The sequence below is a fragment of the Balaenoptera physalus genome, assembly GCF_965194825.1.
Source record: "Balaenoptera physalus genome assembly, chromosome: 4".
NCBI classification, from domain to species: domain Eukaryota; kingdom Metazoa; phylum Chordata; class Mammalia; order Artiodactyla; family Balaenopteridae; genus Balaenoptera; species Balaenoptera physalus.
The window spans coordinates 33,098,098-33,123,133 of record NC_138891.1 but is presented as its reverse complement, the minus strand read 5'-3'; the positions used below and the strand labels follow the sequence as shown (position 1 = coordinate 33,123,133).

The 25,036-nt window shown below is 40.6% G+C and overlaps 2 protein-coding genes across 4 annotated transcripts in view; one reads left to right on the top strand and one right to left on the bottom strand.

Annotated features, from left to right (window-relative positions):
* Positions 1-25,036, bottom strand: part of MED12L (mediator complex subunit 12L) — a 318,558-nt gene that overhangs the window by 175,202 nt on the left and 118,320 nt on the right. The window lies entirely within an intron of this gene.
* P2RY14 (purinergic receptor P2Y14) overlaps positions 4,540-25,036 on the top strand; it is a 30,000-nt gene continuing 9,503 nt past the window's right edge. The window contains exons 1-2 of the mRNA XM_082459633.1: positions 4,540-4,552; positions 21,617-21,721. The gene's annotated coding sequence lies outside the window, so the exon portion shown is untranslated. The remainder of the gene's footprint in view (positions 4,553-21,616; positions 21,722-25,036) is intronic.

Below are 25,036 nucleotides of genomic sequence, written 5' to 3'. Positions count from 1 at the left end.
AAGCAATTAGAGAAAGAAGAACAAAAAAACCCCAAAGTTAGCAGAAGAAAAGAAATCATAAAGATCAGATCAGAAATAAATGAAAAAGAAATGAAGGAAACGATACCAAAGATCAATAAAACTAAAATCTGGTTCTTTGATAAGATAAACAAAATTGATAAACCATTAGCCAGACTCATCAAGAAAAAAAGGGAGAACACTCAAATCAATACAATCAGAAATGAAAAAGGAGAAGTAACAACTGACACTGCAGAAATACAAAGGATCATGAGAGATTACTACAAGCAACTATATGCCAATAAAATGGACAACCAAGAAGAAATGGACAAATTCTTTTTTTTTTTTTATTCTTTATTTATTTATTTTATTTATTTATTTATGACTGTGTTGGGTCTCTTAGTTTTTCGTGTGAGGGCTCTCTCTAGTTGCGGCAAGTGGGGGCCACTCTTCATCGCGGTGCGGGGGCCGCTCTTCATCGCGGTGCGGGGGCCGCTCTTCATCGCGGTGCGCGGGCCTTTCGCTATCGCGGCCCCTCCCGCTGCGGGGCAAAGGCTCCAGACGCGCAGGCTCAGTAGTTGTGGCTCACGGGCCTAGTTGCTCCGCGGCATGCGGGATCCTCCCAGACCAGGGCTCGAACCCGTGTCCCCTGCATTAGCAGGCAGATTCTCAACCACTGCGCCACCAGGGAAGCCCTGGACAAATTCTTAGAAATGCACAACCTTCTGAGACTGAACCAGGAAGAAATAGAAAATATGAACAGACCAATCACAAGCACTGAAATTGAAACTGTGATTAAAAATCTTCCAACAAACAAAAGCCCAGGACCAGATGGCTTCACAGGCAAATTCTATCAAACATTTAGAGAAGAGCTAACACCTATCCTTCTCAAACTCTTCCAAAATATAGCAGAGGGAGGAACACTCCCCAACTCATTCTATGAGGCCACCATCACCCTGATACCAAAACCAGACAAAGATGTCACAAAGAAAGAAAACTACAGGCCAATATCACTGATGAACATAGATGCAAAAATCCTCAACAAAATACTAGCAAACAGAATCCAACAGCACATTAAAAGGATCATACACTATGATCAAGTGGGGTTTATCCCAGGAATGCAAGGATTCTTCAATATAAGCAAATCAATGTGATACACCATATTAACAAATTGAAGGAGAAAAATCATATGATCATCTCAATCGACGCAGAGAAAGCTTTCAACAAAATTCAACACCCATTTATGATAAAAACCCTCCAGAAAGTAGGCATACAGCGAACTTACCTCAACATAATAAAGGCCATATATGACAAACTCACAGCCAACATCGTCCTCAATGGTGAGAAACTGAAACCATTTCCACTAAGATCAGGAAGAAGACAAGGTTGCCCACTCTCACCACTATTATTCAACACAGTTTTGGAAGTTTTAGCCACAGCAATCAGAGAAGAAAAAGAAATAAAAGGAATCCAAATCGGAAAAGAAGAAGTAAAGCTGTCCATGTTTGCAGATGACATGATACTATACATAGAGAATCCTAAAGATGCTACCAGAAAACTACTAGAGCTAATCAATGAATCTGTTAAAGTAGCAGTATACAAAATTAATGCACAGAAATCTCTTGCATTCCTATACACTAATGATGAAAAATCTGAAAGTGAAATTAAGAAAACACTCCCATTTACCACTGCAACAAAAAGAATAAAATATCTAGCAATCAACCTACCTAAGGAGACAAAAGACCTGTATGCAGAAAATTATAAGACACTGATGAAAGAAATTAAAGATGATACAAACAGATGGAGAGATATACCATGTTCTTGGAATGGAAGAATCAACATTGTGAAAATGACTCTACTACCCAAAGCAATCTACAGATTCAATGCAATCCCTATCAAACTACCACTGGCATTTTTCACAGAACTAGAACAAAAAATTTCACAATTTGTATGGAAACACAAAAGACCCCGAATAGCCAAAGCAATCTTGAGAAAGACAAACGGAGCTGGAGGAATCAGGCTCCCTGACTTCAGACTATACTACAAAGCTACAGTAATCAAGACAGTATGGTACTGGTAGAAAAACAGAAATATAGATCAATGGAACAGGATAGAAAGCCCAACAATAAACCCACGCACATATGGTCACCTTATCTTTGATAAAGGAGGCAAGAATAAACAGTGGAGAAAAGACAGCCTCTTCAATAAGTGGTGCTGGGAAAATTGGACAGCTGCATGTAAAAGAATGAAATTAGAACACTCCGTAACACCATACACAAAAATAAACTCAAAATGGATTAAAGACCTAAATGTAAGGCCAGACACTATCAAACTCTTAGAGGAAAACATAGGCAGAACACTCTATGACATAAATCACAGCAAGATCCTTTTTGACCCAGCTCCTAGAGAAATGGAAATAAAAACAAAAATAAACAAATGGGACCTAATGAAACTTCAAAGCTTTTGCACAGCAAAGGAAACCATAAACAAGACCAAAAGACAACCCTCAGAATGGAAGAAAATATTTGCAAATGAAGCAACTGACAAAGGATTAATCTCCTAAGTTTACAAGCAGCTCATGCAGCTCAATATGAAAAAAACAAAAACAACCCAATCCAAAAATGGGCAGAAGACCTAAATAGACATTTCTCCAAAGAAGATATACAGATTGCCAACAAACACATGAAAGAATGATCAACATCATTAATCATTAGAGAAATGCACATCAAAACTACAATGAGGGGGCTTCCCTGGTGGCACAGTGGTTGAGAATCTGCCTGCCAATGCAGGGGACACGGGTTCAAGCCCTGGTCTCGGAATACCCCACATTCCACGGAGCAGCTGGGCCCGTGAGCCACAATTACTGAGCTTGCGCATCTGGAGCCTGTGCTCCACAACAAAAGAGGCCGCGATAGTGAGAGGCCTGCACACCGCGATGAAGAGTGGCCCCGCTTGCCACAACTAGAGAAAGCCCTCGCACAGAAACGAAGACCCAATACAGCTATAAATAAATAAATAAAAATTTAAAAAAAAAAGACTTTAAAAAAAAAAAAAACTACAATGAGATATCATCTCACACCGGTCAGAATGGCCATCATCAAAAAATCTAGAAACAATAAATGCTGGAGAGGGTGTGGAGAAAAGGGAACACTCTTGCACTGTTGGTGGGAATGTAAATTGATACAGCCACTATGGAGAACAGTACGGAGGTTCCTTAAAAAACTAAAAATAGAACTACCATATGACCCAGCAATCCCACTACTGGCTACCAAATGTCAAATAGGTAGCTAGTGGGAAGCAGCCGCATAGCACAGGGAGATCAGCTCGGGGCTTTGTGACCACCTAGAAGGGTGGGATAGGGAGGGTGGGAGGGAGGCAGCCGCAAGAGGGAAGAGATATGGGGACATATGTATATGTGTAACTGATTCACTTTGTTATAAAGCAGAAACTAACACACCATTGTAAAGCAATTATACTCCAATGGAAAAAAAACATTATCCAAAAATGCCCCCCAAAATAAATAAATAAATAAAGTAGACAGAGTATGGGAGACTTGGGCTCTTCCTCCAAGAGATGCATTATGACTGCATTAATCCAGAGGACTATGTAAGAAAAGTTAAGGATCCCAGCAAAAATTTGTTAAATAAGCAAACAATCCAGAAATTAGGGTCAAACAGGGCGCTCCAAAACCAAATTTAAGAGGAGAGGGAAACCTGAAGAAAGATTAGGAGACCCAACAGCACGAAATCCAGGTTGGGAATATGTGAGGATAACACCTGCAGTAGGCCGGGCACCAGCAGGCATCACGTGTCTGTCCTCCCCCCACACCCAGAACAGGGTGAGGCTAGAGAGGAAAATCACCCAAGTCCACATGAGAGAGCTTTGGGGTCCTTTCAATCTCTCATCTCATTTGATAATGATCTTGCCCTTTGCTGGTCAAGACGCTCCGGTGGACATGTTACTTACACAGCCTCCCCACTCCTTCCCCTGAAAGTGAGAAATGTTCTGGTCTGGTTTACTCTCAACTATTTTTTCTGGTTTTCCAATGATTTTCAAGGAGTTGGTGAAGCCGTGTGAATTACAACTTGAAAATACTTCCCAATAAGTACAGAAGCTATTCTTACAACAGCGTCACAGGCAGAGGTCATGGCCAGGCATGGGAAAGATCCAGCCTCCTGCTGGCTGGAGCTCTCGCTTACCGGGTCGCCCTCTCCTCTCTCTCGGTACCCAGTTTCATACCAGCTACTATTTGGTCAAGCCTGGATCGTTTGTCACCCTAAGCACAAATCAGATTCAACTCACAGAACCACAGAGTACAGCTGGGCTCCAAAGAGGACTGGACATCTGTGGTACTTGACATTCAAGCCTTTGGCGAGATGTCAACACTTCATGGAGCACTTTAAATGTTTTGGTTTGAGAGCTAATGCAGCATTTCCCACTGGTCAACACCAGCAGTCCAGGCAGAAAGCAAAGTAGATTTCCCTCAACATCAGATGTTACACTCAGTTGCTGATCCAATCTTGCCTTCAGAGACCATAAGAGACTGGATAAATTGGTAAGTAAGAAAAGCCCATCCAATGCTGGGTTTATTTAAAGAATAAATATTTGTGATTCCATTGTAAGACGGCTTGTTGTGCTCATAATGTCCTAAATTCTTTTTTTGAATGAACAGAGTGACAGATTTGCAGGTGAGATTTGACTTTTCCAGGTTCAACACTAAACTAAGTCCAATTAACTTTTCTCTGTAAATGTTCTTTTTAATTTCATGAAGCACAATCTTCTTTCATGAGTTCATGCATAGGCTTTCGGAAATTCCTATCTTAAACAATTTGTTATCTTATTGCTTGTAAAATATAAGACAGTGTTGTGTGTATGTGGCTAGTGAGTTAAAATCAGTTTTGGATATGGTGAAGGGCACAAATACAGCTGGGTTATGATGTAATCCCTCAGAGCTGAGGGAGTCCCATAAAGAACTAAAATGCTGGAGGGAAAAACAGAAGGTTTGGTTTAAGAGCACAAAAGGATACAATCTCACTAAAAACTGAAACCAAAGTGAAACACTTCATGCGAGGAAGCATTTTAAATCTTCTCTGAAACAGTAAATGCCCGGGCTACTGGTGTGGATTTCACGGTGAGTCACAATTGATTTTCAAAGGAGAAAACAGGAATTCAAGAAGCCTCATAGGTGCTGTTCTAGCTTTTATTAATGCCTTGTAAGTTTTGATTTTCATGTCCTTGATTCTTAACTTCTGATTTCTTCCTCTGAGATTTCACATAACACTTAAATATCAATCATTGGTAGCATTTTTAGTTTAATTTGTGGATGGCAGGGACAAGGTAGGTAATCTGTGGAACTTCTATTGCTTGTTTTCCTAGAAATTTGAGTAGTAAATTCCATAGAACCTGAACTGATAATTTTAAAACCTAATTTGTGCTAAACTAATAGATAATTTTAAAACTTAATTTGTGCTTAGAATCCATTCCAGTTTATTTCCCAGCCAAAAAGAAAATATCTTTCTTTAAAGAGCCCCATTTACTGGAGAAATTGTAAGAACATTGCAACTGAAAGAAGGCGGAGGTTTAGAGAATAATTGACCAACGACAAACAGCTCCCCCCCTCTGGCAACGAAAATTTTAAAAATCACTAAATTTAGTATTTGTTATAAGTTGTGACGTCCTTCTTAATAAATTACTCTCTAAATGGAGAAACGGCAACCTCTTAAGTCTTCTCTCATTCATTTGTATACCTACCACTTCCCTGCCAGTTCTCCCCGCTTAAAGAAAGCATTCACAGGAGAAAATCTATCTATTTATACACAGTATAGACATTTAGACATATAGGTAGATTTCACACTTAACATAATTAAAATGAAGAGACTGGCATTTGCAACTAACTCCTCTTTCCTCCATTCGGGCCAGCTCTCGATATCAGACCCACCCATTCTGGGGAAGATTTTTCATGGCCTTCAGTGCTTCTTCAACACAAAACATTTCCCTGGCTACTAGGGATTCACACGTGCCATCAGATAGCGTGAGAAAGAAAAATCCAGAGTAAAAGTTTGGTTTGTAAAACATAACCAAGATCTAGCCTTCTTTACTTTTTGCCCTATGCCCTCTGGTACAACTATATAGATTTTATTTCAACTGTTCATGTGTAATTTTACTAAAAACTATTTTAAATGTATCAGCATTAACCTAACCGTATGAAATGGACATTTTCTGCAGATAAAAAATAGTCAAATATCAGCAATTTTATGACTCATCCTAATAAAAAAGAAAACAGTCTTAAAAGGTAGCCCCAGAAGTCGAAGGGTGAGGGAAACAGCAATAATAATAATTTACATAATTTTTATATGCTAGCGAGACCTAGTACATCTAATTATCCCCAAATGTCCTCTTCTGCTTTTAAAGCCTTTGCACAGATTCTGTTATCAAAACTGGGTGTTTCCAGCAGCCAAATTACACTGGGAAAGAACTTCTATCATTGGCTCTGTTTTACTGATTAGGAAACTGGGGTCCAGAGAGGTTCAGTGATTCAAATAGGATGACACAGCTAATAAAGACCAAGGATGGAATTTAAAGGAAAAAGTCATCTGGCCTCAAATCCAATGCCCTTTCACCTACCCCATCTTGTCTCTGATCTAAGGAGATAAATGTGTCCAATAAAAATTGTGATTTATACACAAATAAAATCTGGAGATGCAAAAGTATGCAGGACTGCTCTGCCCCTTAACTAGGTATTTACACAATAATGGCAATAATCACATTGTATGAAACGGTCAATATTATTGGGACTCAAGTTTTCAGAGAAGGTAATTTTACCTGGTCGAAAAAGCAGGCACTTTGAGGACAAACAGCTGAATTTGAATCTACTGTGAGCTTGAGCTACATTTTGTTTTGTTTTTTAGCTCCTTTGCCTCTTTGATCTACCTCTGTTCCATCTGTCACCCCAAAGAGCTACTAAGATATTAACTGAGACATGCTAATACCCGGCACCTTAAGAGTTACTCAATAAAAATGGAATTCCTCCCTCTTCCTTGCTAGTAACTTATTAAGTTAGAGGTAGTACTGGCAAGAGTAAAATCCCAAATCCCACAGGAAATTTCTTGAGTTGATTCTGACACTCATGGAGCCAAATTAGAACTCATAAAATAAGGGGAAATGAATACTTCTCCCAATTTACCTCCTGTCATTCCAACAGAAAACTGGGCACCATGTCAGTACCCAAGTAGTGAGTACCTGTCAACACGTCTACTGAGTGCCAACTAACCATCAAGTGACCACTGTAAACAAAGAGGCCGGTCCCTCCAGGCCAGAACAGTAGGCCTGACAGCTAGGGAGCGTGGAGATCTGGGTCAGAGCCCATGAGCCCCACAGGTCGTGGTCCCATGCAGAAAGGGGTGGCAGGAAGACATGAGAGGTATTATTTGCTTAATTCATATGTTTGGTGGATGGATGGATAACCAAATAGACAACCTTACCAAAAACCTTAAAAAAGAAAGAAATGAAAGATATCTGATGTGTAGGAGTTACAATGAGAGATGGAAGTTATACACATTTTTCATTTAATCACTCTTCATAAAGGTCTGATGTCTTCTTTTTTTTTTGTTTGTTTGTTTGTTATTTACAGACAGGCCACATATTGGATGGATTAAGAGCTGACATATTAAAATAAGCAAACTAACCCCCAAAAAACCTTATTAGAAAATAGAGCAAAATATATTTTAGCCAAGAATTGTCAAACTTCTGGTCTCATGATCCCTTGAACACTACTGAGAAGCCCAAAGAGCTTTTATGTTGTTATACCTAGCAATCTTTACTATATTAGAAATTTAAATTCTGAAATTCATAAAATATTTATTTTTAATTCGCTTTAAAAATAGCATCAAATGTTAACATGAATAACACATTTCTGTGAAAAATAATTATATTTCCCCCCAAAAGTTTTAGTTAGAAAAGTGGCATTATCCTACATTTTTGCTTATCTCTTTAACATCTGGCCTAAGACAGTTAAATTCTCATATCCACTTCTGCATTGGATCAGTTTCAAAATGTATTTTTAGTTAAAGTAAACAGAAGAAAATCTAGTCTCACACAGATACATAACAGGACAAGGAAGAAGTATTTTAGTAGCCTTCTGGATTTTCTTCTTTGGTACCACACCAAAACTCAAAAAGTGGCAGTTTCTTAAAGGCTATTTGCAAAGTAGAAACTAAATTCATATCAATGAATATTTCTGTTACATTAAAATCCTTTAGCGTAACTTGGTCTTGGAAGAAATCTTTTACCCCTGCTAGATTTTATACCATATAATCCTTGGTCATTTGGAGAGGTACATTCATCCAGAATTTTGACGTATAGATACTTTTCATTATATAGTATCAAAAATTAGTATTAATAGTGGCACTGATTTCATTCTAAGTACTGGAAAGTAATGCTATTTGTTTTCCTTGACTTGAAGGCTCAGTTCATTCAATTTTGAGAAAATGTCTGCCAAATACTCAAGTATGAACTACTATAGTTTATGTATCATTCGTTCCAGTAAAAATGGCATTCCGTAAAGAAAGCAGCTAATTCAACTCGCAATTTACTCAAGTGTTGTTCCTCTAGACAACCATCATATACAGCAGAAGTGCTTTGTGAACCATTCCTATAATGTCACGTGAAATATTTAAGACACACACTTTAATCAAATGGACAATATGTATTACTTCAACACAGTCACTGTAAAGTTAACTTAGCTTTTTATTTTTTGTGTTGTTGTTTTTTTGTCGGTTTACTAAGATTGCATGGACGTAAGGTAGGCAATGACTACAGGACAGACAGTTGGGTACATGGCCTTCATTTGTGCTCAAGTACCAGCAGGTTTGTTTTACACATTGTGGCTTTTGTACCATTACTACAGATGTCAGCACAGTGAGTGAAAAAGGCAAACAACATGTTAGTATTCTTTTGAAAATGGGCTGACCTCATGGCCCCCTTAAAGAGTGTCAAGGACTCCAGGGTTCCACAGACCATATTGTAAGAACCGTTATCTTAGACTTTGACATAGGAAAATTTTCTTTTGATACAAAAAAGCACTAATTCGGGGAAAAAAATTGATAATCTGAATATACTAAAATTAGTAACTTTTGTTTATCAAAATATACTTTTAAAGGAAAACGGACAAGTTACAATCTGGGAGATGCGCTATTCACCATACATATACGCAACAAAGCAGGTATCAACAATATTTGAAGGATTTCTACAAATCAATAATAGTACAAACAACCCAAACGAAAAATGAGCAATAGATATGACTAGACATTTCATGGAAATAACCAATTATCATATGAAGAGATGCCCATATCACTGTGATCATGGAAATGTAAATCAGGACCACAATGTAGTAACATTTCATAAGCAAAAAATTTTATATCCGAGAATAGGAAACGTTGAAGAAGATGTGTATCCACAGAGGATTTGCAACCACTTTGGAAAATAGTTTGGCATTATTTCCTATAGTTTAACATTCATATACCTATGATCCAGCAATTTAAATCCTCTATTTATACACACAAGACACTCTTTCACATGTTCATCAAGGATATATACCTTGGCATGGTTCAGAAGGGCAAAAACCTGGAAACATCCCAAACATAGGAAATTGAATGAATGAACCGTGGCATGCTCAGACGATGGAATGTTTACAGTCACCAAAACACATGAATTACGGCAACAATGCTCATCAGCACGGACAACATGTGGTATCTAAATCTAAATGATCTAAATCACTAAATGATTACATATGTTTCTTTTAAAATCACAATTTCATACACACATATACATACAACACACTTTTAGGAATACATACAGATGTAACAAAACAATTTAAAACAAAACCGCGAGAGAAGGAAAAAAATGGGACTCAGGGTGTATGGTGGCCAGAGAGATGGCATGTGGGAAGAAAGAGAATTCAGTTACATGCAGCTTATAATTGTCAAAGTCTTGGCTTTTGTTTTGGTTATTGAGTTTGAGGGAAATTATTAACGTAATTAAGAATAACAAAATAGAGTCAACCTTGCATGCACCTTGCGTGATAAGAATATGCCATATGGTTTTATAAGACTATGGTGAATCCAATTTTATGCACCAACGATTTTAAAAGATATCTACACATTTTAACCTGTTACGCACATAGAAACTGTAAAACTCTGAGGTCCTGAAGAGACTCATCATTTGACAGTTAAGTAAATCAAGTCCTTAATTTGACCAAAGTTGTACAGATAGATTCATTCATAAATTCAATAACTATCTATTGAACATCTACTATATGCCAGGCACTAATTTAACAGTGAACAAGAGAAATAAGTTCTGTTCTCACGAAGGTTACCTTCATGGCGTAGTAGGATTGGGGGGGGGTGGGTAGAGGGATGATGGAGGAAATAAATTGAAAAATAAATACTACTTTAAATAACGAAGACCACTCTGAAGAAAATAAAACATGGTGAGAGGCTGTAGAGCGCTGGCTAGGCGCCTGGCTGTGTCAGGTGCCGTAAACTGGGAAGGCCTCCCTGAGAAGGTGACGCTTGAACAGAGACCAATATGAGGCAGCCACGGTAAGATTCTAGAGACAGACAACGCCACAGACAGAGGCCAGGGCTCTGACAACCTCTGCCCCAGTGAGGTTCACCTTTCTAGAAGTGGGCGTCAACATCCCCGTGGTGACAGCGTGAAAGCAAATTCACCTGGGTATTCCTACTACTCCTACGCATTGCTTGACAAAACCTGGTTGGTCATGCTTGTAGACCTTTGCCAAGAGCCCCCGCCAGTTTACAAAGGAACAGAAGCCTTTCACGATTTATCTGGGACAGAGAAAAAGCATGTACCTGCTCAGAGCTTTGTCCAGCGCTGGATGGCAGGCAAGGAAAAGCTCAAGGGGATAGCTAGGCAGTTATGTTTTGCTTTGCTTTTCAATTTTTGTTTCACTGGGCCAAAAAACTAAGCAGCGCAATAATGTTTTGTGACACGTACTGGCTTACTTGCCAAAGGCAACAAATATCTGCTACTTTGCCTTCTCTACACCCCTACCCCATACACACAAACATACCTGCACTTTCCCACAGGCTGACCATGTCAAGGACATTCGAGAGATAGAAGAAAGCTTGCTGGCGCTTTTGCTGCTGCAGGCTGGGCAGATTCATATTATAGGTAAAAAAGCCACACAGCTGACGAGAGGCCTCTGTTGGCCCTGGAGAGCAACTGTGGTCCCTGGATAAGGAACGTGGGGTAGTAATAATCCAAGTTATGCTGACATTATATCTGCCAGGCCTCTCCTAGCCACCTACTAGAGGGGAGGCATGTAACCAAGGTAAGAACATTCAGGTAAGATGCTACAGCCACTCGGGGCTTGAAAAGAGTTGGGTTTCGATTGTAGGTGCTCTGGTTACCATCTCAGAACTTGTTCAAGCCACTAAGCTCCCTTACACAGCTTTCGTCCTATGTAAAATAACAATGTTTTAGATCATTCATCAGAAATTCATACAACTTCTACTATGAATTATTTGCTGAGCTAGATGAAAATACAAAGCTCTCTCTCCATGCAGTAGAACAGACAAGCTAATAAAAATAAGACTTGTCAACAGGAAACAATATTCCCTCGTAGTTAAGGCTTTAGAATGACACTGACCTGGACCCACATCTCAGTTCTACAATACACTAGTTCTTACACCTTGGACAAGTTACTCATGCTGTCTAGATTTCAGTTTCCTTAACTATAATATGAGATTACTTCTGTCTTATCAGGTCTACTGGAGGATTTTAAAGTGCATAGCGGTAGTTCGTTCATTTTCAGTGCTGCACAAAAGTTCACTAAATTTTTTTAACCCTTTTTCCTGTCAGTAATCAGTTGAGCTATTTCTACATTTTTGCCATTACAGTATTTCTATGAGCATCCTTGTACATGGATATTCTCATACATACTTGGTATGCTTCTGGAAGAGAGACTTCTAGGGCATATACTTAGGAATTAAAATGCTCAGCTATAGGGTGAGTGAACCTTCATCTTTTCCAACTATTTCCAATTCCTTTTCCAAAGTTTCCAATTCCTTTAGAAACATAATGCTGAGCTGGGGATTAAAAAAAGTCCTGGAACACTACATACACCATGAACCATGAACAATTTTTATAATGGAATCTATGTTCTTATAGATTTAAAATCATTTATGTTTAAAGGCAGGAAATAAGAAACACAAAATTCAGGTCTGGATTCCCTCTCAGTGGAGGAAGGCACAGCCCAGGGAGGAGTGAGGAGGGAGAAGCCGGAGTACTGGTGAGGTTCCGGCTCTCAAGTCAGCACTGTGTTCTTTTTGTTGTGCTTTAGTATCTCTGCATAAATTCTTCTCAAAGTGTCAAATATTCCATTAAAAAGAAAAGGTATTTTTAAAAGCAATTACCATTGCCTGTGTCTGGTACCAGGTAAAGTTCCCAACGAATGGCAGTTATTGCTGTACAATGTGATGAGACTGAAAGAGATGACAAGACACAGTGGGAGCTCTGGAGGTGAAGCAGCCAGGATCTGCAACGTCCGGGGCTGTGGGAGACCCAGGGCTGCAGGAAATGGAGGTACTCAGGGCGGAGCGGGGAGAAGAGGCTGCTCAGAGGCCAGAACCACCAGACTCTGGGCTCTAAAAGGGCAGGATTCCCAACACCAAGAACACTATCCTGATAATAGGAGCCAAAAGCATAAGTGATAGATGAAAGGAAAAGTCTGTCTTATAGATGACACTTTTAAGCAATGTTCTTAACAAAGATTATTTTGGCTTAGAAGAATGGGGAGAATGAGAAAAGAAGATGGCCAGGAATAGAATAAGAAACACCAATTTAAGGACAGGCAGAGAAGCTCCCAGAGGTGACTGAGAAGAAAAGGTAAGGAGGGTAGCAGAGAAGTCTAAGGGACTGTTATGCATTTGCTATGTGCCAGGCACTGAGCTAGGGACCCTTCCCTCAAAACGAATACACACACATACAGTACATACATATACATATGCATATATATACACATGTATACATATGTAGTTATATATACCAGCAGAAAAGTACATGTATACACACATATATACACACATTTCTTTTACTAAATTTTCTACTACATTTCTTTTACTAAACCATTTTGAATATAAGTTGCACAAAACCATGACCCTTCCCTCCTAAATACTTCAGTATGCATCTCTGAAGATTAAGAATATTCTCCTACTTAACCACGCCATTACCATACCTAGAAAAATTAAGACAATTCAATAATACCATCTAATATACAGTCTGTATTCAGATTCACACAAGCATCCTAAAATAATTTCTATAGTGCTACCCTCCACTGCCCCCAGTCACCGATCACAGCTCACACAGCACATTATTTCTCTTTGGCCTCTTTTGATCTAGAACTGCTCCCTCCCACCCCATCATGTTTGTTTGCTTTTCATGACATTGATTTATTTACAGAGTCTGGGCTGTTGTTTCATAGAATGATCCATGTTCTGAATTTGTCCAATTGTTTATCCATGATTAGCTTTTCGACAAGGTAGGTTGTGTACATCTAACTGAGTCATATTGAGAGGCAAAATATCGAATTATCCCATTTTTGGTAAGTTCAATCATTCAGTGACTGCCAGACGAAAAGGTACCCTTTTTTTCTTTGTTATTCTAAATGATCTGTGAGTGATGCTTTTAGATTGGAACATCTTGCTCTCCTACAACCTTTCGCTAAGAGACTTTTCACAAACACTGAAGACTGTTGCCTGAATCAATTATTACACTGGGGTTGAAAACTGTTTACTTTCTGATTCTATCATTCCTTCTACTTTTTCTTTTTTTTAAAAAAAAAAATTATTTATTTATTTATTTATTTTGGCTCTGTTGGGTCTTTGTTTCTGTGCGAGGGCTTTCTCTAGTTGCGGCAAGCGGGGGCCACTCTTCAATCGCGGTGCACGGGCCTCTCTCTATCGTGGCCTCTCGTTGCGGAGCACAGGCTCCAGACGTGCAGGCTCAGTAGCTGTGGCTCACGGGCCTAGTTGCTCCGTGGCACGTGGGATCTTCCCAGACCAGGGCTCGAACCCGTGTCCCCTGCATTGGCAGGCAGATTCTCAACCACTGTGCCACCAGGGAAGCCCTCCTTCTACCTTTTCTAGCTGACATTCTTCTACAAAGAAGAGCTTGTCCCTGTCTTCATCCTCCTTTTTTCATCTGTATTTTTAATATCACTGTCAACTCTTGAATTTGGTTTGTTTTTAAAAGTATTTTCATCTATTACTGTCCTTCTTATTTTTTTAACATTAATTAATTAATTAATTAATTTTTGGCTGTGTTGAGTCTTCGTTTCTGTGCGAGGGCTTTCTCTAGTTGCGGCAAGCGGGGGCCACTCTTCATCGCAGTGCGCGGGCCTCTCACTATCGCGGCCTCTCTTGTTGCGGAGCACAGGCTCCAGACGCGCAGGCTCAGTAGTTGTAGCTCACGGGCCTAGTTGCTCCGTGGCATGTGGGATCTTCCCAGACCAGGGCTCGAACCCGTGTCCCCTGCATTGGCAGGCAGATTCTCAACCACTGCGCCACCAGGGAAGCCCCTGTCCTTCTTACTGATATCCAAACTGTTGAATTTAGAAGTGCCACCAAGTCAGCTCCCATGTCCTTCCCCCCCCACTCCCCCACCCCCCCACCCCCCACCTTAACATTTCCTCATTGGTCTGAGCACTTCCTTGCTTTTGGCCTGCAAGGTATCAACTCACCTTTCCCTGTGCCTGATTTGAAATCAGTCATTTCCCCAAGGAGCCTTGGTTCCTGTTAATGGGTAGTGATACTTAGAAACAAGATAATCTCATTGATACTGGGGATTGCTACTTTTCCACCTACAGAGGATTTTTACTTTTGTTATTTAAAGTTGGAAATGGCTTGAGCAAGTTTATAGCTATTAGGTTATCACGACTTCAAGACCTACAAATTTTATTGAGAACTTGTGGAGGTTTATACCTTGAAGGAAAGTAGCCTCTAGACTGAGAGAGAGCCTGAAAATACAAAAGAGGAAAGCAACAATGTACGAAGAAAGATTAGAAAGGAAGTCAGTGTAGGCTGCAATTAAAAAAAGAAAAAAAAAAAAAAAAACCCCCGCCATGGAGTAAAATAAAGCTGGTCCTGGTCCAAGCAGGTCATGAGCATGAAATTCAATTCATGGTACAGATGGAAAGGAGCACTTCTTATTATCAGATTCTGTACATGCGGACATTACCTCCGAGGCAATAATGAAATGGCATCTAATAGCTCCCATAGAGCACAGCAAGATGTAAGATAGCATTCTCAAAACATATATGACTGACTCATATTGAAATCCATACGAAAAGTGAAACAATCACCAATGGATTGATCTAAAGAGGACACTTACATTCAACAATGGATCCCACTGGGATGGGCCTCGGACTCATAAAAAGCAAAGGTCTTTCTTTCCATACGCACTCTGAGCACCATCTTTAAGCTGCATAAAAATGCATCTTTCACATTCAAGTCCTACTCATTTTGAAATGAATGTAGTTGCTTCATTGTCATATGCTGTGTTTAATAAAATACAAACTCATTTAAAGAAGTTCCCAAATCATAAGTTAGTGTAACAATATATTTTATTGCATCAAAGGTTACTGATTCCTCCAACAGGTAGGAAGTACATAAATTTTAGGCTTTAAAGTGTGTGAGAATCACTTCTCTGTAGTATTTCCACTGCCATCTAAAGTCCTGGATATTTATATTCTTTTCCTTTGGAATATGCAAGCCTGAATCTTGAACAAACATATACCTGGTTGATATTTAGCTAAGTAAAGTTGTTGGCTCCTCACAAATGAAAATCTGTTCCCCAGCCCCCTGGCAAAGGGATATGCGTTAAGGCCCTAAGCCCCAAGATCTGAAGATCTGAGTACTGCACGCCTGATTGAGAAACGCAAACACGGTCTCAGTAAAGCAAAAACAGGTCAGAGGTTCATTTCTTTGCCTCACCCCAGGGAATAGAACCACATATTCCAAAACAATGCTGCAGAAGAACAGGCTGGAAAAAAAATAAGTCAGGAATCCTAACAGCTCAATCTAATTCCAGATAGAGAAAGGAATCAGTTCCCAAAACTCTGAAGACAGGAGTTTCACAGCTTTACATCACTCGCATCAAAAATGCAGGCCTGTGTGGACTGCCAAGTAAGTGCATGAAATGCTCTGGACTTCACTGGTACTCCCTACTGCTGAGTGCCGCTTCCTGTGACAAGAACCCGGGGACCATAAGAACAGCCTTCCCCCAGCTTCCCCCAGGCAAGCACTGCTGGGCCAGACTCCAGAGGAGGTTTGGAGCACACTGCAGCCCTGCGTGTCAGTGCACAAGAACATCAACCTCAAATAAATGTGGGGAGGTAGGGCACACCGTGGGAGCCTGACCCAGGGGAAGTCCTGGCCGGCTGAGAGTCCCAGAGACCTCCGATTCGCCTATTGTCAGCTGAGTCACTCCCTGAACCCCCAACGTTTCCTCTGAGTCATACACTGCCAGGCACCAGGTATTTGATTCTTATAGGAATAGAAACCTTATGAGGTAGCAACTACTACTCTCTCATTTTAGAGATGTAAAGACAGAAACATGGAGGCACTCTGTAACTATTCCAATACCACAGCTATTAAGAAATTGATCCATATTTCTAACCAAGGTCCACTACATCCAACATGCATGCTTTTAACCATTATACTGCACTGTCTGCCCATTATTCCAACAGAGCTGTAAAGAAAGCCCACTTCACATTCCGAGACCTAAGCATATGAATTACTTAATCGCTGCTGAGTTACTCAACCTACAGTTAAGGTTTAGCACCAATGAGAGAGCTGACAAAATTCTATTCCTATATCAAAATGATACCAAATACAACTACCATTAAGGGGCTATTTCAGTAGTTCTCAACTTGGGAACATTTAAAAGAAATGTCTGGAGACATTTTTCGTTGTCTCAAGTCATGGGTGCTGCTGGCACCTAGTGGATAGGGCCAGGGATGCAGCTAGACATCTTACGATGCACCAGACCACTCACCCACAAAGAACTGGAACTCAACAAAATGTCAATAGTGCCAAGGGTGAGAAGCCCTGGGCTATACCAAAGACTGTAGGTGGAAAATCCCCCAAAATCTATCCTGACAATCCAGATACAGCTCCTGGTACGGAGGCTAGGATGGGTAGCCGTTTCCACGGCCCCAGAAGTTTGGCACCTGTGCCACACCTCGCCCTCCTCCCCCAGCTCCCGTGATCTGCTTGCATCACCACAGGATGTGAAGACTGACCCGGGTTCGAGGAGGTGCCAGTCTTGCACTTTGCTATGAGTTCTGCTAAAAGTATTTTAAGGGAAGTGGTTGGAATTAAAAGTAAAACACTAGGTTTGGGCATCATTATCAGCTTACCGTCCATACTAACTCACTACCCGTTATGGAGGTTCTGTATGCAGTGGTACCCAGAGACTAACTGGAGAAGCTGAAGGCATCCACACCTTGCAGACCTTTAACACCTAGATCAAAAAGGACATACTCACAAACTCACACGCACATGTCCACCTTCCCTCAAAAAAAAATACTGCATAAGTGATTCCTAAAAACAATACTCTAGAAAAATGCTGAAGGGCCTGCAATGCATGCACATACTCATGAACACAAACAAAACATGCTTGCTCCGAGTTCCCTCAGGAGTAGAGGAGACCTGGCTTGGAGATGAATAGACATAAATTTGAATACCGTCTGGCCACATATTAGCTGCCCAATTCGCCTTTGATGAGTTACTTAACCATTTTCAGCATCAGTTTCCTCATCTGCAAAAATGGTGGTAACAGTAACAGATTGGCAAGGCTCTATCATGGTACTCAAGAGCTTGGGCAATCCACGTCCCCCTGCTGTGCTGTCCTCTCATGTGTCTTGGTGCATGTGCCCGATAGCTCTCTCTGCCCAACACTCCCTCCCTCCCCTTTGACCCCCTTCTATGAAATAAACTGGCATGCTTAAAGTGACTTCCCCTTGAACAGGTCTATGACCTAGAAGCAGGGGACTCTGTTGACCCACTCCTAAGGAGTCACAATGTCGGGAAAGAGAGGCAGGACCAAGAGTGAGGATGCAAGTAATTCTAAAATATTCAACCGACCATAGAATAAGAAAGGCCAGAAGCCTGATGACAGACTTAAGAATTAATTAATACTATTCAATAGTATAAAATATTTTTAAAATATAAAGTATGTTATAAAGCATTTAATAACATAAAATGTTATAAAATATGACTACAAGACTGAATAAGTAGCCCATATATAAATTCTCCTTCTATTCAACCCTTATGACTGTTCTGGAAACCATCTAGGATATCACATACTGGCACCACAAAGAGAAAAAAAAAAAAAAAGTCACACATTACAGCAAGGGAGATAAAAGCAGCAATAATAAGAAAATGGCTTTAGTAAGTTTAGAAATGTACACAATGATTACACACATCTATACTACATTCTACTGTTAGAAGAATCATCTAGAAAACAAATATTTATTTCATATGAAAAGATCTTGGGGCACCTTGGATCAAAGCTTTTGATGTTTGGACTGTAAGGACAGAGAAGGAATTGTCAGACTGTCATTAGATAAGAACTGAACAAAGAACAGGAAGGAAAATGCTCATCATAGGTGGGTACTGATTAAAGAGTGATTTGAAAGCAATTCATTCTCCAAATACATTCTTTTTATTGAATTTTTTTTATAAATTTATTTATTTATTTTTGGCTGTGTTGGGTCTTCGTTGCTGTGCATGGGCTTTCTCTAGTTGAGGCGAGCCAAGGGCTACTCTTCATTGAGGTGCGCAGGCGTCTCATTGTGGTGGCTTCCCTTGTTGCAGAGCATGGGCTCTAGGCACGTGGGCTTCACTAGTTGTGGCATGCAGACTCAGTAGTTGTGGCTCGTGGGCTCTAGAGCACAGGCTCAGTAGTTGTGGCGCACGGGCTTAGTTGCTCCGCAGCATGTGGGATCTTCCCGGACCAGGGCTCGAACCCACGTCCCCTGCATTGGCAGGTGGATTCTTTAACCACTGCGCCACCAGGGAAGCCCTAAATAAATTTTTGTTTTCTAATTATGAACTATTTCAAGTACACAAAAGTACAGAAACTAATGTTGGTTAACACCAATACACCTAATCGCCCAGTGTTAATTGACAGTAATATTTAGGCATCATTGTTTCAGAATTTAAGAGATGAAATACCACAAATACAGCTAAAGTCCAACCACCCTATGGCATCCCTTTCTCCTCCTTCCTTCACTGGGAGTAAGCACTGTTCTGAAGTTAGAAGATATCATTCCTGACCAGAACATGCTCAGCAGTACTGACCTGGATCAAATATAATATTCCACCACAGAGAACTAAATCTCTTTGTTTTGTTTCTAAAGAGAACTTCATGACATTTTAGGGCTATTCTAGGTAAATAAATTTTTTTTTTATTTAATTAATTTATTTATGGCTGTGTTGGGTCTTCGTTTCCGTGCGAGGGCTTTCTCCAGTTGCGGCAAGTGGGGGCCACTCTTCATCGCGGTGCGCGGGCCTCTCACTATCGCGGCCTCTCCCGTTGCGGAGCACAGGCTCCAGATGCGCAGGCTCAGTAATTGTGGCTCACGGGCCTAGCCGCTCCGCGGCATGTGGGATCTTCCCAGACCAGGGCCCGAACCCGTGTCCCCTGCATTGGCAGGCGGATTCTCAACCACTGCGCCACCAGGGAAGCCCTAAATAAATTTTTTTAAATAAATTTATTTATTTATTTTTGGCTGCCTTAGGTCTTCGTTGCTGCGCACGGGCTTTCTCTAGTTGTGGCGAGCCAGGGGCTACTCTTCGCTGCGGTGCGCAGGCTTCTCATTGTGGTGGCTTCCTTTGCTGCAGAGCACGGGCTCTAGGTACGCGGGCTTCAGTAGTTATGGCTCGCGGGCTCTAGAGCGCAGGCTCAGCAGTTGTGGCACATGGGCTTAGTTGCTCCGCAGCATGTGGGATCTGCCCAGACCAGGGCTCGAACCCATGTCCCCTGCACTGGCAGGTGGATTCTTTAACCACTGCGCCACCAGGGAAGTCCCTCCATATACATTTTTCTTTTCTAATTATGAACCATGTCAAGTACACAAAAGTACAGAAACTAATGTTAACACCAATACACCTAATCGTCCAGTGTTAATTGACAGTAATATTTAGGCATCATTGTTTCAGAATTTAAGAGATGAAATACCACAAATACAGCTAAAGTCCAACCACCCTATGGCATCCCTTTCTCCTCCTTCCTTCACCAGGAGTAAGCACTGTCCTGAAGTTAGAAGATATCATTCCTGACCAGAACATGCTCAGTACTGACCTGGATCAAATATAATATTCCACCACAGAGAACTAAATCTCTTTGTTTTGTTTCTAAAGAGAACTTCATGACCTTTTAGGGCTATTCTAGGTAAATACGTTTTTTTTTTAACCACTGGTTCTCCATAAAATATCTATTTATATTTCTAGACTAGAAGGATGAGATTATTATGATGAAATTTATAATGAGTAAACTCTAAGTAAAGTCTTAGATTTCAGGCTCCTTTTAATGTAACTTTTTCCTACCTCAAGTCCCAACTACAGCAAAGAAAAATAAGGTTGTTTTTTTACACTCCTCACCAAATATTTATTAAAGTCCCCTATGTACAGAGTCTTCAAAAAAAAAAAAAACAAAAAAAAACTTGCTCTTCAAGGAGTACTCGTTGGGATAGCAGCATCAACATTACACCCAACTCCAGACGTATGGAATCTTGAGTCTTCATTTTAGCAGGAGCCCTGGGAAATATGTATGCGCGTTAAAGTCTGAGAAGGGTTGCCTTAAAGAATTCAGAAAGGTGACAACCTAGACCAAGGCAGAACCAAATCCAACCACCATTCTGCCAAACCTATCCTCTTCCTATCATACAATATAGCTTTCAGATGTTATCTTGGCAAAGTCCATGCGTAAGTAGACCAGTGGTTATCAACCAGGGGCAATCGGGCCTCCCAGAGGACATTTTGTTCACAACTTAGGGAGATGATACTATTGGCCCCTAATAGATAGAAGCCACGAATGCTGCTAAACATCCTACAATGCAGAGGCCAGTCCTCACGACAAATAATTATCTAACCCAGAATGTCAATGGTACAAAGGTTTAAAAAAAAAAAAAAAAAAAAGACAGAAAACAAAAAAAGCCTGCCTATGATTTCCTGGCAAAATGGTCAATTGTTAACTTCAGTAATTTAAATGAGCTGATTTGAGCAACCAAACCCATAAAGGGGGGGGGGGGGGGGGGAGAAATAAACCAATAACTAAAAACACTTCATGTGCAATCCTCTCAAGTAAAGGGTTTATAAGGTTCCCACCAGGGTTTACATCACATCAGTAATCGTCAATAGTGACAACCAAAACGAAGTTCGGTAAAGCAACAACAAAAGCGCATGTTGAAATATTTCACAATTATACAAGCTGTGTTTAAAAAGCAAGTGCACTGCTACCACACATACTTCTTCAATAAAAACATTCTGGCGTTTATTTAACTTAATTAAATCTTCGTTTTTCTCCTACAATACAGGATCATTAGCGAAGAAGCACCTTGGCCACTTCAAGATGACAAGCACTCACTGGGCTAAATTACTTCATTGAAAGGAAACCTCATATTAGACAAAAATTTTAAAACGTAAGTGAACAAATTCTTTAGTATTATCAAGAGCTTTGTTAATTTCATCAAAATATTATGAAGGAATAACTTCTCTTCTTCAGAGAAAGTAGAATTACAGCACACAGAACAGTGGAAGGTGGTCCATTTTCAGAGAAAAATGGGTCATTGTGTGTAATTACACAGAGGATGAGTAATGAACTCAGTATGTTTTTATTAAGATGAATGTATTTCTGGAGTGAGCATCGCCTTGTCTGGCCCTGTTATCAACTAAGTTCTGCCCAAAGAGAGAGCCCTGAGGTTATATGCAATACTCTACAACCTGAAAATACTAATGCAGCCCGACCCTGAGACCTAACATTTCACTAGGAACAACAGCACTCACTATCTGGATTAAAATGAAATTTTGCCATTGATATTCTAGCTGTGCAAAAAAAGATGAGAGAAAGCAATTCATAGGCTCCTATTACACATTAACGGCTGTCTTTTGGTCTCATAGATCCATTCCACCATTATGTGACCAAAGAGCCAAAGTGACGGTTTATATAGACTAAAACGTTTCAAGTCATTCCATTCTCCTTTACCTGGATTTGTGGAACAAGGAAGATTTCCACCTAAGAGAAGCTGAAGCCTTATAATATTTTTTTCTAATCGAAGTATAGCTGATTTACAATGTTGTGTTAATTACTGCTATACTGCAAAGTGATTCAGCTGTATATATATATATACATATATATACACACATACACACACACACATTCTTCTTTTGTGTGTGTGTGTGTGTGTTTGTGTGTGTGTGTGTGTATATATATTTTTCCCCCATTATGGTTTATCTTGAAATCCTTCTCTTTTTTTTTTAATTTTTTTTTTATAAATTTATTTATTTATTTATATTATTTTTGGCTGTGTTGGGTCTTTGGTGCTGTGCATGGGGTTTCTCTAGTTGCGGCGAGCCTGGGCTACTCCTTGCTGCGGTGCGCGGGCTTCTCATTGTTGTGGCTTCTCTTGTTGCGGAGCACGGGCTCTAGGCGCGCAGGCTTCAGTAGTTGTGGCACGTGGGCTCAGTAGTTGTGGCTTGCGGGCTGTAGAGCTCAGGCTCAGTAGTTGTGGCACATGGGCTTAGCTGCTCTGCAGCACGTGGGATATTCCCAGGCCAGGGCTCGAACCTGTGTCCCTTGCATTGGCAGGCAGATTCTTAACCACTGCGCCACCAGGGAAGCCCCTTGAAATCCTTCTTAAATGAAGTCTCAAGAATTCAGGGAGCTGTGCTTATGTTCCCTGAAGCCTCAAGGTTAACATAATGACCACTTTCACTATAGAAATTCAGAGGTAATCTCAGAAGTAACTTCCATGGGCAGGGCTGGCTACACTTCCACAAACTGGCTCCACAGAATGTCCCTTATTTCGGTTGATCATCATCCAGAGGTGCTTTTCCTCTTTCTTTCTCCCCCTTTGCCTGTCTCTTGTCTTTGATGGGCTGGGACAAGCTGCTTAGAAATAGTAAATCAGCTGAGAGCCTGGGGCAGGGAATGGAGGGTTGCTGGGCCACATCAAGACATTCTTTCTTTCTGATTTATTTGGTTCTTATCTATTTTTACGTTACCGTATAAAATCAGCATCCGTACGTTACCATTTCCTCCATCTGTGAACTGATTTGCAGTTTTAGTAGATCTCTGTCGGGATATTAAATCACCTCTATACTAAAGACAAGGAGAGGAGACTGGACAGGTGTTACAAGGTCAAAGCGATACATGTCTCTGTTATCAGCTTGTCCTATTTTTCATCTAACATGTATTCCTGCCGTTTGGTCTCGATATATAACTGGCCTCACTTGCTGCAGATACCTTAAGATAGCCCCTTTTCCACACATCTCTTGATCCATCCCTGTAGAAAAGGCTGCCACACTCTGAGACACCAGGACCAAATACGATAAATTATGTACCTGGAGGTCACAGTGCCCTGCCATCAACACTACTGCTCAAGAAAAACAGACTTAAGAGCGTGAACATTACCACTAAAATTGTCTCGGATTTACCATTAGCTCATTACCTACGTAGAATGCCCCTTTAATTGGCCTCTGCTGTATCCATCCGGACAGCAGCGCGAGCAGCAGTGATGCCCTGCTTCTTCCCCCAGTCAACACGTCTCAAACGGAGACTCTGATCTGCCATTGCTTAAAAACAGCCCAAAATAGCAAGAAGACGTTTGGAGGGAAAGACCCAAGCAAGCCTTGAGTACTCATTTCATTTCAGAAGGCACTCTGGCTCTAGAAGTTTACCTGGGTCAGCTAGCCCCTTCCACCAACCTCAAAGTGAGGAAGGGAGGAGGCATGAGGTGCATGGCAAAGCACATATGCGCAGATTCTTGACACTCTGAGGACCCAGAGAGCATAGTCACGGACCCATGGCATCAGGCTACATTCAGACATACTGCAGTGCAAAAGGACAAAAGTCACGAGATTCTGAGAAAATGTCTTTCTACAGATTTCTAGAAGGAAAGGAAAGAAATGGTGGCTCTCACTAAATCATTTCTGGGAAATTCTTCACTATTACTATATACAGTGGCTTCTATAGTTTTTCTATAAAGAGAGAAATTTGGTACTCATTAAATCATTTCTGGAAATTCTTCACTATTTCAGTATTTAGTTGTATATTATACAGCTAATGTTTCTCTCTACTTTAAAATGTACTAACATCTGCTTTTTAAAAAATTTTATATTTTAAACTCCAGTGAATCCAACAATTACTGAATACATATCATGATCCCCGCACCGCACTGACTGAGGGGCTGTGTCCCCAGCACCGGGACCCCTGGGAGCATTCTCTTGAGCTCTGTGAGACTGGCTCTTAGACTAAGCTGCACCTTACTATCAGGGGACAAGACCAGTTATTTACTAAACACAGATTCTTTGCCACAGTGGACAGTTAAAAATAGAAAACATGGGCCCTTCACTTACCATCTAAAATATGAAACAGGCCACAGAGGACCTACAAACAAACCCATTATGATCAGAGCCAAGTGGGCAGGGGATTAGATTTCCTTTCAAAGGAAGCCCAAGGACAGGCAAAATCAATTGCTAGAAATGTAACTAGTTTTGCCATATGCTTGCAGGAAGAGTACACAGAAGCAACATATTCTTTTGGGGGAAGCAGCACACAAAGTTTGCATGTGTGATTTTTTTTTTTTATTCGCAATGTGACTGAATTTCATATTCCACGTTTCCAAATTCTACTTTCTCACATTTCCTTAATTTTACTGACACAGCCCTTCGCTCACTGTGTATAAAGCACCACGCTTGGCACCAGAAATACAAAGATGAACAAGACAAATTCTCTG